The following is a 13,009-nucleotide window of genomic DNA, read 5'->3' on the forward strand; positions in this document are numbered from 1 at the left end:
CATCAAAGAGAAAGATATCCAGAATCTTTTCTTGGTTATCTGAACTTTTTTCCCATTACTCACTCACATAATATAGTGAGGGCTTTTTTTCTTTTTTTCCTCTTTTTTATTTAGAAAAGTTCACTTGGTACCCACACAGATGATGGCAGTTAACTTCTACAGAACCTCCATGGAATTTTACTCAATCAGCTTTACTTGTGAAAGGGCCAAAATGTATGACTTCCTTTTTAAGAATTAAGAGGCCATACAAACTCACTAGGAGGAGATGCTTTATTAATGATGTGCGTTTTTTGGCAGCTGAGTTTTCCTGAAAAGCCATGCTAGGAATCACTCAGCGACTCACATTTAAAGAGACTTGAAAATGGAGGAAATGGGGAAGAGTCATCAGATGGGGAACAGGAACTGACAAACAACAGCACAGTGCTTACAAGCAAACACAAGGTGCTAGTGTTTAAGCAAACGACTAACAGCGGTAGCATAAAATATCTACCTACCATAAAATAATCTGGGTGTGATAATATGGACATTTTCTTCTCACATGTGTTAACAGTGAAGGTAACAGTTTCTTTTCTGTGATTGAGTGTGCACAGTCGTGTCTGACTCTTTGTGACCCCAGGGACTGTAGCCCGCCAGGCTCCTCTGTCCAAGGGATTCTCCAGGCAAGAATACTGGAGTGGGTAGCCATTCCCTTCTCCAGGGTATCTTTCCAACTCAGGGATTGAATCCAGGTCTCCTGCATTGCAGGCTGATTCTTTACCATCTGAGTCACCATGGAAGCCCTTTCTGTTATCGGCTTCAGATAAATTCTGTGTCACTTATATCAAACAAAGCTAAACATTTACAGTCAATCTTAGCCAAAAATTTAAAAGCTTCTGTAAATTCTTTGATACCCAACTCTAGTCTTAAGATGACAGAAAATGAACGAATTTGTTTATATTCATGACAGCAAAAAATCTGTATTGAAATCAAGATTGAAATGTCTTGACCATCAATTTCCTTATTATCAAAAAAGTACTGACTTAGAAAGTATAAATCAGCTTATGATGAATTAACAACACTTGAGAAACAATAATATTCAAGCTGATAAAATAAAAATTCACAATTTTTTAGGCAAGAAAAGAAAAATTTAAACACAAACGTTCTCTCCCTGTTTGGGTCTCCTCCCTCCCCTCTAGTGTGCATTTCTGCAACCACTTTATGCATTAACCAGACTTCCCTAATGGCAGAAAGGCCTATTCAATCATAAAGATCAATTTTTCTTCTTCTGGGACCATCCATGTAACTTCTCAGAAGGTAGCATTCCTTCTAAATCCTGCAAGGGGTTCCAATGACCCACTACTCACCTTGTATGTACAGACATCTCTGGTGTCTTTAGGTACAACTTTACGTACAACGCCAAGATATAATTTTCCTTAAAGACAGTGATTGGTGCAAAACAGACTAAGGAGATACTGGGCTACACCTAATAGAAGTTCTTGGCTTAAACACTTATTAATGTCATGACCGCATTCATGTTACTAGCTATATTTCTTACACTCTATTTTACAAGATTATTGCTTCTTGCATGGCCAAATGTGTGACTTAGCCTCCGATAAAATTAATGCAATTAGGTGCCCTGATATGATCAATCAAATATATAGTTCTATAAAACCAATGACTGTAATAGTGTGATTCTAGATATGGGGAGAAGCAGCAAAAGAGAACCATTTCCTTTCCAAAGAGTCAGACACGAATGAGCGACTGAGTACAGCACAACACATAAAATGTATAACGAAAGAATATAAATTAAAAGGTGGGGGAAAATGGAGGGAAAAAGGAAAGAATGGGCTTTATTTTCTTTGTGCTGTGTGTCCGCTAGGACTTTTGCAGCCCCATGGACAGTAGCCCACTAGGCTCCTTTGCCCATGGAATTCTCCAGGCAAGAATACTGGAGTGGGTTGCCATGGCCTCCTTCAGGGGATCTTCCCAACCCGCGGATTGAACCCAGGTCTCCCACACTGCAGGCAGACTCTTTACCGTCTGAGCACCAGGGAAGCCCAACTTCCTTCAGGCATTTCTGTAGGCAATAAGCGGCCTTCTCTGGGGCTTCCCAGGTGGCACTAGTGGTAAAGAACCTGCCTGCCAGGGCAGGAGATGTGAAGAGAAGCAGGTTTGGTCCCTGGGTGGTGAACAGCCCCTGGAGGAGAGCATGGCGACCCACTCCAGTATTCTTGCCTGGAGAATCCCATGGACAGAGGAGCATGAGGGGCTGCAGTCCATGGGGTCACAAAGAGTCAGACAGACACTGAAGTGACTGAGCATGCATGCACACGTAAGTATTCAGAGAGGAGGTAACGTGAAGAAGGTATCCCACTGATACCATACTGCTAAAGAAAGGGTTGGGGATTAACTGTGAAAAATCTCAGCTTCATACTGAAAACAGAGGGAATGCTGACCCAGCTCCTGAGTCTCTTGCGTGGGCCCAGGAAGAGGAGATGAGGATGTGACTGTGGCATTAGAGGTTCAGACTCCAGTGGAACTGAGGTTAGCAACTGGTAACATTTCTTATTTTTTTTTTAATTTTGACAGAGAAAATTCCTTACTCTCACACCAACCACATCCTTAATCACCGTTCTGTGCAAGATACAAAACTACACAACTTCGTTTTGTAGTCATGAATGATTCATAATTTGTTAATTCATACAATGTCTACAATACGTACCTCATTCAAACAAGTAAACATTTACTAATAAAGATCATGAGAAAGACAACCAGTACGTAGGGCTCCTTTTTTCCAACCTAGCAGCTGTCAGCCTTTTACTGACTGAAGTAAACTGAAATTAATGATTTGCGGCTACATAACACAGAGAAGGCAATGGCACCCCACTCCAGTACTCTTGCCTGGAAAATCCCACGGATGGAGGAGCCTGGTGGGTTTCAATCCATGGGGTTGCGAAGAGTTGGACACAACTGAACGACTTCCCTTTCACATTTCACTTTCATGCACTGGAGAAGGACAAGGCAACCCACTCCAGTGTTCTTGCCTGGAGAAACCCAGGGACGGGGGTGCCTGGTGGGCTGCCGTCTATAGGGTCGCACAGAGGCGGACACGACTGAAGCGGCTTAGCAGCAGCAACAGCTATACAACAAGCAGTAACAGATCAAGAAGAGTTCAAAGTTACTAATTAATGCCAGCCACAACAACAGACCAGAAAAGTTCTCCCTTTCTTCACTCTTCAGAGGAGCAGAGAAGAGAAAACACCTGGCATTTTTTAACAGACCAGCTCAGTCCAGTTTTAGCCTGTCAAGTCTCTGCATACTATTATGAGAAAAAGAGCCATTCTTCATTTCTAATGTACCAGTGTACTGAAATTAAAAAAAAAAAAACTCTAAGGGGGGGGAAAGTATTCTCTTTAATAAAAGTAGTTGGTTTTCATAATTAAGATCCTGGAGAAAAAGAGAGAGGATTGAGAGAAAAGACAGAATTCCAGCTTTTTCTTAAAAAGATAATTGCCCCTATTTTCCTTAATATTAGTTACAATAAGAAATTATTTTCAATTGTGAGTTATTTTCCACTGTATGACAGTACAAGTACACCAAAGTAAAACTGAATTTTCACAGAACTGAATCTAATCAAGCTTAATAAACAGAATTTTTTCAGAACAGTCTGAAATGAGTCAGTAACATGATCTCAATATTAAGGTAATTTTTAAAACAGAGTAACAGCTTTTTCAAGTGTTTCTGTCTATAGCATTTGGGTTTAGTACCATGAAGCTGTTTTAATATCTTATTTATTTTAAAACATACGGCAACATGGAATTGTTAGAAAATATGTCATTTCCTTATTCTTCTTGCTTATACACATATCCATAAAGCTTACATATTCTGCTTGCACATATATCCATAAAGTAAGTGTAAAAACAAAATTTTAAAAAGAAATATGCTTACTCCAAATGAGCATTTTGAAAGCACACTAATAAAAACAAAGAACAATGAATGTCCCAATTTTTGCATATATTTTTCTTATTCTTGAAACCTTTGAACTTAAGAGAATAAAAATAGCACTAATGATATCATAAGAGGCCAAACCATTTCCTCTTTCTGTGTTTCCTTAAAAATTTAAAAATAACAGGACATGAAAACTAGTTCCTTTAGAACACTACTGCCTAACCTTAAACACCTCACCCCTTCATTCAGGTCCTGGAGAACATCTAGATATGTCTTAAGAGTCTGTGTCATTATGAATTTTGCTCTTTTGATTTGCAGTAGAGAAACCCCACTAAAAATAAAAATGTCCTATTACAATGAGAAGAAGCATAACGGCACAAAATGTACCAGAATGTAGACTTGAGCCCTAAAGCAATTATCAATGCTTTTAGGACCTGTGAATGCTATGCATTAATTTTTCTGAGATTCCCTTAAGAAACCTGGATATAGGTAGGTAGTTTGATAAATAACTGCATAAATATGGTTGTGTGATCAGTGACTAGAAGAAGATTAGAATTTATTTTCCAAGGTACAGTATCATTCAGAAAAACAAATGAATACACTAAATTTTTAGTGAATAAAGAAATTTCAGCTACCTCTCTAAATATGAATGTTTGATAAAGTAAAATTTTATATTATAAAGCATATATAATTTTTCTGGCAGAAAATGTCAATGATTATAGCAAATGATATTGAACTATATACAAACTATGACCTCAACTAGATTAAAAAATACACTTTTCTACCATATTTATGAACCCCAAAGAGTTTCAGAAGCAAGCTGGCTTCCAAAAATATGTGTAATACATTATAAAATTTAAAATAGATTGTTAAAGAAAACTAAACAAGAGAAGATGAAACCAAGAAAGGTAAAGATGACCCACAAAACATATAAGAAGAATCTAAAATGCGAATCTAATTTCTAACACACAAAAATGCTGACATTAAAAAAGTTATATATTAATAAGCTTTAATTCTACAGCACTGACACCAAAAAAGCCGCAGAACCACAGTTCTTGATCATGAGACTAAGAGAAATTTGTTTCATGGTCTATCATATAAAGAATAGTGTGTTAAGGAGTTAAAAATAGAAGTAGCAATAATTACAGCAGCTAATACTTATGAAGGGTTTTACTAGGCAAGAAGTATTTCACATACATTAACTCATGTCCTCCTTATAATCTTAAAGGGTAGGTAAAATTATTGCCTTCATTTTACCCAATTAAGGACACAACTAATAAGCAAAGGAGCCGGGTTGTCCCCAAGAATATTATTATGACAGATACAGCAACAAATCAAAGTAAAAGAAATTCCACAGAGAGAGAGCCAGTCTGGAGTAATCAACTCATGTATATAGCGTAGTGCTAATCAAGGAACGTGCCTACTGCACACCACTCAGGGTACCCTCCACAAATGCTTCCTCTTTGGCAAGAATTAGTAACTACTGATGTTGCTGCTCCCTGAAATGCCCCCTAAAGCAGCTAGTCTCTATTGTTTAAAGATATCTTTAAACATGTATATAAAAGATTGAGATGAAACTGCTTTAGCTATAGTTAAGAGTAATTATATCTCTAGGTAAATATTATTCTTTATTTTCTTATTTCTGAATTAAAAACATAAGCCATTGGCATTTAATTTTTTTTTGAATGGGGGAAGTAAGTATTATTAGTGATTTTTCTTTTTTTCAAAAGAAATTTGCTGGAATTTTGTAGTCTTTCTAGGTCTACTTCAAATGAATTTTGCTTATCTGAACAAAACTTACCGTACCAGAAAATATCCTGCCAGTCGTATAAATACTAAGAAAATCTGGGATTTAGGGAATAAAGGAATACACCAACACTAACTGATGTTAACTTTGCAATAAGGGATTAATTACGTACATAACAATTAGGGTTAGAATACTGCATAAATACTGCATACACACAGAATATTAATAATTTTTAGGTCCCAAAGTAGAAATGAAGCCATTATTTACAGTCTAAGCATACTCAGTGAACAAAATGCAAGGCATGCTGCCAACATTCCTGTGTCATTTATGTTTCATCTCAAACAGAAAGGCCTCTTGTTTTACATATATTGTAAAATTACTTATAAACTCTTTCATGCTTCTCCCTCAGGTTCTTTTAAAGGAACTATTTTTAACCAGTCACCAGTATAATAAATGCTTCCTTTATGTATATAACGATGGCATCACAAGACTGCCATGATTGTTTTCAGTTACTCTATTGATGGAAGAAGCTGATTTTGAATCATTTATAGCTCTTTACTGTAACCAGTGGGATCGACTGCAAGATGATCCACTCTAGTTAAAGATTTATACTATGAATGCAGAACAAAATTCATCTGCTTGGGGCTAACTAGAAGTCAAACCCAGTATCTCACAAGTGACCCACCAAAAGGACATCTTAATAAAGTCATACAATAAAATATACAATCAAGGTCAGAGTAGGTGCAAAAAATGTAATACGGATTCTGTGAGTTTACCCAATCAAATCCTTTCTACTAGCCTTGCTATGGTACAGAGGCTAGAAAAGTAAAAACATCACTTCTTAGATGCCTTTACAGCTAGAGTTCGATACATGACCCAGGTTCTACCAAGCATTCTCCCATACACAAAACTGGGAACTGAAGAAACTGCTGGTGAGAGTGAAGTGCCAGCCAGCACAAGGAAAGCCCCTCTTCTAGAATGGTTATGGCCGAAGTTCTCCCAGCTCTGTCATTCCTAACTGGGTGAAATCTAAACACCGCACCCTCTCTCTCCCAGACATTCTGCAAGCTACCTAATACTCTGGAATAAACTGCTCTCAGTTTTAGGCAGCCGGAATGGATCCTGTTGTCCATAAACAACCCAAGGATAATAATTTTTTAAAAGTAAACCAACTTAATGAAAGCTTGTTCAGAAATGTTCACAGACGACTAAGTATATAAGGACTTCCTGGTGGTCCAGTGGTTAACAATCTGCCTGCCAGGGCAAGGGTCGTGGGTGTGGTCCAGGAAGACTCCATGTGCCTCAGAAACTAAGTCTGTGTGCCAACTACCGAGCCTGCGCTCTAAGCCCGCGCTTAGAGCAAAATAAGCCACTGTAATGAGAAGCCCGTGCACCACAGTGAGTACCCCCACTCGCCACAACTGGAGAAAACCTGCGCGCAGCACAGCCACAAACAAATAAATAAAAACGCTAAAAACCAGATACATATAAGAGGGTAAAGGACAGTCTTAAAAAGGAAGGCAAAACGCAGAGATATTAAGGAGCAAAATCCCAAGACACACAAACTAAAGAACCACGTGTTATTCAAATGGTACTGCAAACTCTGCTGCATTTTATCACAAATGTCTGACAGGTGGGAAAGTAGCAATCTATCAGAGTTTAAAGAACATTGCCTTATAAGAGCAACAAATAAAGCATAAAGTCAAAGATGTGGTAAGTGCTAGTAACCTGTTCAGTGTTCAGGAAAGGACCCAAGGAGCAGTTAATGGCATTTGGCCTCACTCAACAGCACTCGAATTCCTTCTAGTCAGCCAACATGGAAAGCAGCACAACTGAAAGGATGGGTAAAGGATGAGGAAAGCTGGGTTCTATCCCAATTCTGAGACTTATGATAAATGGGGGAAGTGAATAAAACATCCTTAGAATTAAATGAGATAATGTCCAGCACCTAGTGGGTATTTAATAAATAATAGCTGAATCTGAATCAGTCAAAGGAACAAAATCCCAATATTTTAAAATTTAAATCTAATAATAAATCTAGGTTAACAGTTCAGGACACTAATAAAAGTATAATAACAGCACTAAATCCTACAATCAAACTGTGTAGACCACAACAAACTGTGGAAAATTCTTAAACAAATGGGAATACCAGACCACCTTACCTGCCTCCTGAGAAATCTGTATGCTGCTCAAGAAGCAACAGTTAGAACTGAACATGGAACAACAGACTGGTTCCAAATAGGAAAAGGAGTACATCAAGGCTGTATATTGTCACCCTGCTTATTTAACTTATACGCAGAGTACATCATGAGAAATGCTAGGCTGGATGAAGCACAAGCTGGAATCAAGATTACTGGGAGAAATATCAAAAACCTCAGATATGCAGATGACACCACCCTTATGGCAGAAAGCAAAGAAGAACTAAAAAGCCTCTTGATGAAAGTGAAAGAGGAGAGTCAAAAAGTTGGCTTAAAACTCAACATTCAGAAAACTAAGATCATGGCATCCAGTCCCATCACTTCATGGCAAATAGATGGGGAAATGACGGAAACAGTGAGATATTTTATTTTGGGGGGGCTCCAAAATCACTACAGATGGTGACTGCAGACATGAAATTAAAAGATGCTTGCTCCTTCGAAGAAAAGTTAGATAGACCTACCCACCTAGACAGCATATTAAAAAGCACAGACATTACTTTGCCAACAAAGGTCCTAGTCAAAGCTATGGCTTTTCCAGTAGTCATGAATGGATATGAGAGTTGGACTATAAAGAAAGCTGAGCACCAAAGAACTGATGCTTTTGAACTGTGGTGTTGGAGAAGACTGAGAGTCCCTTGGACTGCAAGGAGATCAAACCAGCCAACCCAAAAGGAAATCAGTCCTGAATATTCTTTGGAAGGACTAATGCTGAAGCTGAGCTCCAATACTTTGGCCATCTGATGCGAAGAACTGACTCATTGGGAAAGACCCTGATGCTGGGAAAGATTGAAGGTGGGAGGAGAAGTGGATGACAGAGGATGAGATGGTTGGATGACATCACAGACTCAATGGACATGAGTTTGAGTCAGCTCTAGGAGTTGGTGATGGACAGGGAGGCCTGGCATGCTGCAGTCTCCATGGGGTCACAAAGAGTCAGATACAACTGAATGACTGAAATATGGGCTTCCCAGGTGGTGCTAGTGGTAAAGAACTCACCTGCCAATGCAGGAGACATAAGAGACGTGGGTTCAATCCCTTGATGGGGAAGATCCCCTGGAGGAAGGCATGGCAACCCACTCTAGTATTCTTGCCTGGAGAATCCCATGGACAGGGGAGCCTGGTGGGCTACAGTCCACAGGGTCACAAAGAGTCGGACACAAATGAAGCAACTTTAGCATACACACATGATTGACATATATATATTACCATGTGTAACATAGGTAGCTAATGAGAAGTTGCCATGTAGTGCATGGAGCTCAGCCTGGTGCTACGTGACAACCTGAGGGGTGGAATCGGATGGGAGGAGGAGGAAGGTTCAAGAGGGCCAGGACATGTATATACCTATGGCTGATTCATGTTGATGTACGGCAGAAATCAACACAATATTGTAAAGCAATTATTCTTCAATTAAAAATAAATAAATACAAAAATACTGTATGACAAAAGAAATTTTAATCTTAGAATTTAAAGAAAAAGTAAATATGGAAACAAATAAGAAATTGGTAAAGAAAATTTTGACAAAGGTCAGATTTGAACTGGCCCTTTAAAAACAATGCAAATTTTTCAAAATTTATTTATGGACTCCTTCCTACATTGATTGCCTAGTTAGTACACATAAGCCATGGTTCCAGGTGCTGACGAGACAGTAATGAAAAAGATAAGCATGGATCTTACATTCGAAGGAGAAAGAACAAAACAGACAAAGGTAAGGAACATAGGCTGAGAAAAAAAGGAGAGAGGGAGGGAGGGGATGCCAAAAAAAAAATACAAAAAATATGTATATATATCTCACATACTGGTCAGTAGTACACAGAAAATGTTGGGTAATGTGATAAGCAAATAGCTCCATGAGTCAAAGATGCTTTCAGTAAGTATACTCAAGTTTCTATCTGAATGCTAAAAGGCCAAGTGAAGATCAAGGGAAGAGTACTTCAGGGTGAGGCAACATCCTGTGCAAAAGTTCTAAAGCAGAAAGAAGCTAAATGGCATTAAGGGACTGAACGTAGTCGGTGAGGCCAACATAAACACAACCAGCAGAGGGTCCAGCCTGGGGAGAGATGGCTGGAGAGGCAGGCATGGGTCAGATCAGGTAGGGCGATGTCTTTCAATCCTGGCTCCCTGTTAGAATCACTGAGTAACTTTTGTAAAAATGCATACATCTGAGTCCCACCTCAAACCAATTACTTCATATTCCCTAAAGGTGGGGGCTGGACACTGAAAAGTTTTTGAAGTTTCTTGGGTGGTTCCAATATGCAGCTAAGGTTGAAAAGCATTGGTGGACGGCTCATAAGCTAAGACTAGGGGTTCTTATTTTAAGTATGATGGAAAGTCACTGACAGATTCTAAGCAAAGAAATGGCATGACCTGATTTTCATTCTTATAAGGTGACTCCCACTATAATTTAAAGGATGGATTATGACCTGTAACATATTTTAATTAAATAGCTACAAATATTTAACATGTACAAAAGAGAACAGAACTTAAATATTCTCACTAAAAATGAGATAAACTTAAATATCTATAAATGTTCACCTCACATAACTATAAAACTATAGCATACTGAAGGAAAAAACTGAAGACAGAAATAACTGGAGAGAGAGTTCACACTCAAAGAATAGAAGAATTTAAAAAGTTAAAATGTCCATACAATCCAAAGAAATCTACAGATTCAAAGCTGGTTTATTCACAGAAATAAACAATTCTAAAATCTGTATGGAATCATCAAAGACACTGTATAGCTACATAGATCTTGAGAAAGAAGAACAAAGTTGGAAACACCACACTTCCTAATTTCAAACCATATTAGAAAGCTATACTAACCAAAACTGTATGGTGTTGCCGTAAAAACAGACATACAGATTGACAGAACAGAGAGCCCAGAAGGAAACCCACATATACATGGTGAACATGTTCATGACATAGGAGCCAAAAACACATATTCATTACTGGCGCCAAGGGACCTCCCTGGGAGTCCAGTGGCTAAGACTCCACACTCCCAATGCAGGGGCCTCGGTTTGATCCCTGGTGAGGGAACTAGATTCCACATGCCACAACTAAAGGATCATGAATGTCTCAACTAAGACCCAGCACTGTCAAATATTTTTTTTTAAATAATGGTGTTAATAAATGGTATCAAGAAAAATGTATAGCCAAATGCAAAAGAATGAAACTGAACCCTATTTATACGAGACATGAAAATTACTTCAAAATGGATTAAAGACTTAAATGTTTAAGACTTGAAACCATAAAACTCCTAGATGAAAATATAGGTGGTATGCTCCTTGATGTTGGTCTTGGTGATAATTTTTGGATTTGACACCAAAAGCAACAGCAATAAAAGCAAAAATAAACAAGTGGGACAACATCAGACTAAAAAGTTTCTGCACAGCAAAGAAACCACGAATGCAATGAAAATGCAAACTACTGAATGGAAAAAGATATTTGCAAATCATATAACTGATAAAGGTTCAGTTCAGTTCAGTCGCTCAGTCGTGTCTGACTCTTTGCAACCCCATGAAGTGCAGCATGCCACGCCTCCCTGTCCATCACCAACTCAGGGAGTTCACCGAAACTCTTGTCCATCGAGTCGGTGAGGCCATCCAACCATCTCATCCTCTGTCGTCCCCTTCTCCCCCTGCCCCAATCCCTCCCAGCATCAGTGTCTTTTCCAATGAGTCAACTCTTTGCATGAGGTGGCCAAAGTATTGAGTTTCAGCTTCAACATCAGTCCTTCCAATGAACACCCAGGACTGATCTCCTTTAGAATGCATCAGTTAGATCTCCTTGCAGTCCAAGGGACTCTCAAGAGTCTTCTCCAACACCACAGTTCAAAAGCATCAATTCTTGGGCACTCAGCTTTCTTCACAGTCCAGCTTTCACATCCATACATGACCACTGGAAAAACCATAACCTTCACTAGATGGACCTTTGTTGGCAAAGTAATGTCTCTGCTTTTCAATATGCTATCTAGGTTGGTCATAACTTTCCTTCCAAGGAGTAAGCGTCTTTTAATTTCATGGCTGCAATCACTATCTGCAGTGATTCTGGAGCCCAAAAAATAAAGTCTGACACTGTTTCCACTGTTTCCCCATCTATTTCCCATGAAGTGATGGGACCAGATGCCATGATCTTCGTTTTCTGAATGTTGAGCTTTAAGCCAACTTTTTCACTCTCCTCTTTCACTTTCATCAAGGGGCTTTTTAGTTTCTCTTCACTTTCTGCCATAAGGGTGGTGTCATCTGCATATCTGAGGTTATTGATATTTCTCCCGGCAATCTTGATTCCAGCCTGTGCTTCTCCCAGCCCGGCGTTTCTCATGATGTACTCTGCGTATAAGTTAAATAAGCAGGGTGACAGTATACAGCCTTGACGTACTCCTTTTCCTATTTGGAACCAGTCTGTTGTTCCATGTCCAGTTCTAACTGTTGCTTCCTGACCTGAATACAGATTTCTCAGGAGGCAGGTCAGGTGGTCTGGTATTCCCATCTCTTTCAGAATTTTCCACAGTTTATTGTGATCCACATAGTCAAAGGCTTTGGCATAGTCAATAAAGCAGAAATAGATGTTTTTCTGGAACTCTCTTGCTTTTTCCATGATCCAGTGGATGTTGGCAATTGGATCTCTGGTTCCTCTGCCTTTTCTAAAACCAGCTTGAACATCAGGGAGTTCACGGTTCACGTATTGCTGAAGCCTGGCTTGGAGAATTTTGAGCATTACTTTACTAGCGTGTGAGGGGAGTACAATCATGTGGTAGTTTGAGCATTCTTTGGCATTGCCTTTCTTTGGGACTGGAATGATAAAGGTTAATATCTAAATAAAGAACTCATATAACTCAATAGCAAAAAAAAAAAAATCTGATTAAAAAATGGGCAGAGGAATTGATCACGTTTTTCCAGAGAAGACATAGAAATAGACAACAGATACATGAAAAGGTGTCATCGTTACTCATCATCAAGGAAATACAAACCAAAACCCCAATGAGATATCATCTCATACCAGTAAGAATGGCCATTATCAAAAACAAAGCAAACAAGCAACAACAAGAGACGACAAATGCTGGTGAGGAGGTGGAGAAAAGGGAACCATTGTGCCCTGTTGGTAGGAATGCAAAATTTTGCAGCCTCTATGGAAAACAGTA

General features: G+C 38.9%; 1 protein-coding gene across 1 annotated transcript in view; it reads right to left on the reverse strand.

Annotated features, from left to right (window-relative positions):
• VWA8 (von Willebrand factor A domain containing 8) overlaps positions 1–13,009 on the reverse strand; it is a 382,159-nt gene that overhangs the window by 284,626 nt on the left and 84,524 nt on the right. The window lies entirely within an intron of this gene.

Source organism: Capricornis sumatraensis, chromosome 12 (genome assembly GCF_032405125.1).
Source record: "Capricornis sumatraensis isolate serow.1 chromosome 12, serow.2, whole genome shotgun sequence".
NCBI classification, from domain to species: Eukaryota; Metazoa; Chordata; class Mammalia; order Artiodactyla; family Bovidae; genus Capricornis; species Capricornis sumatraensis.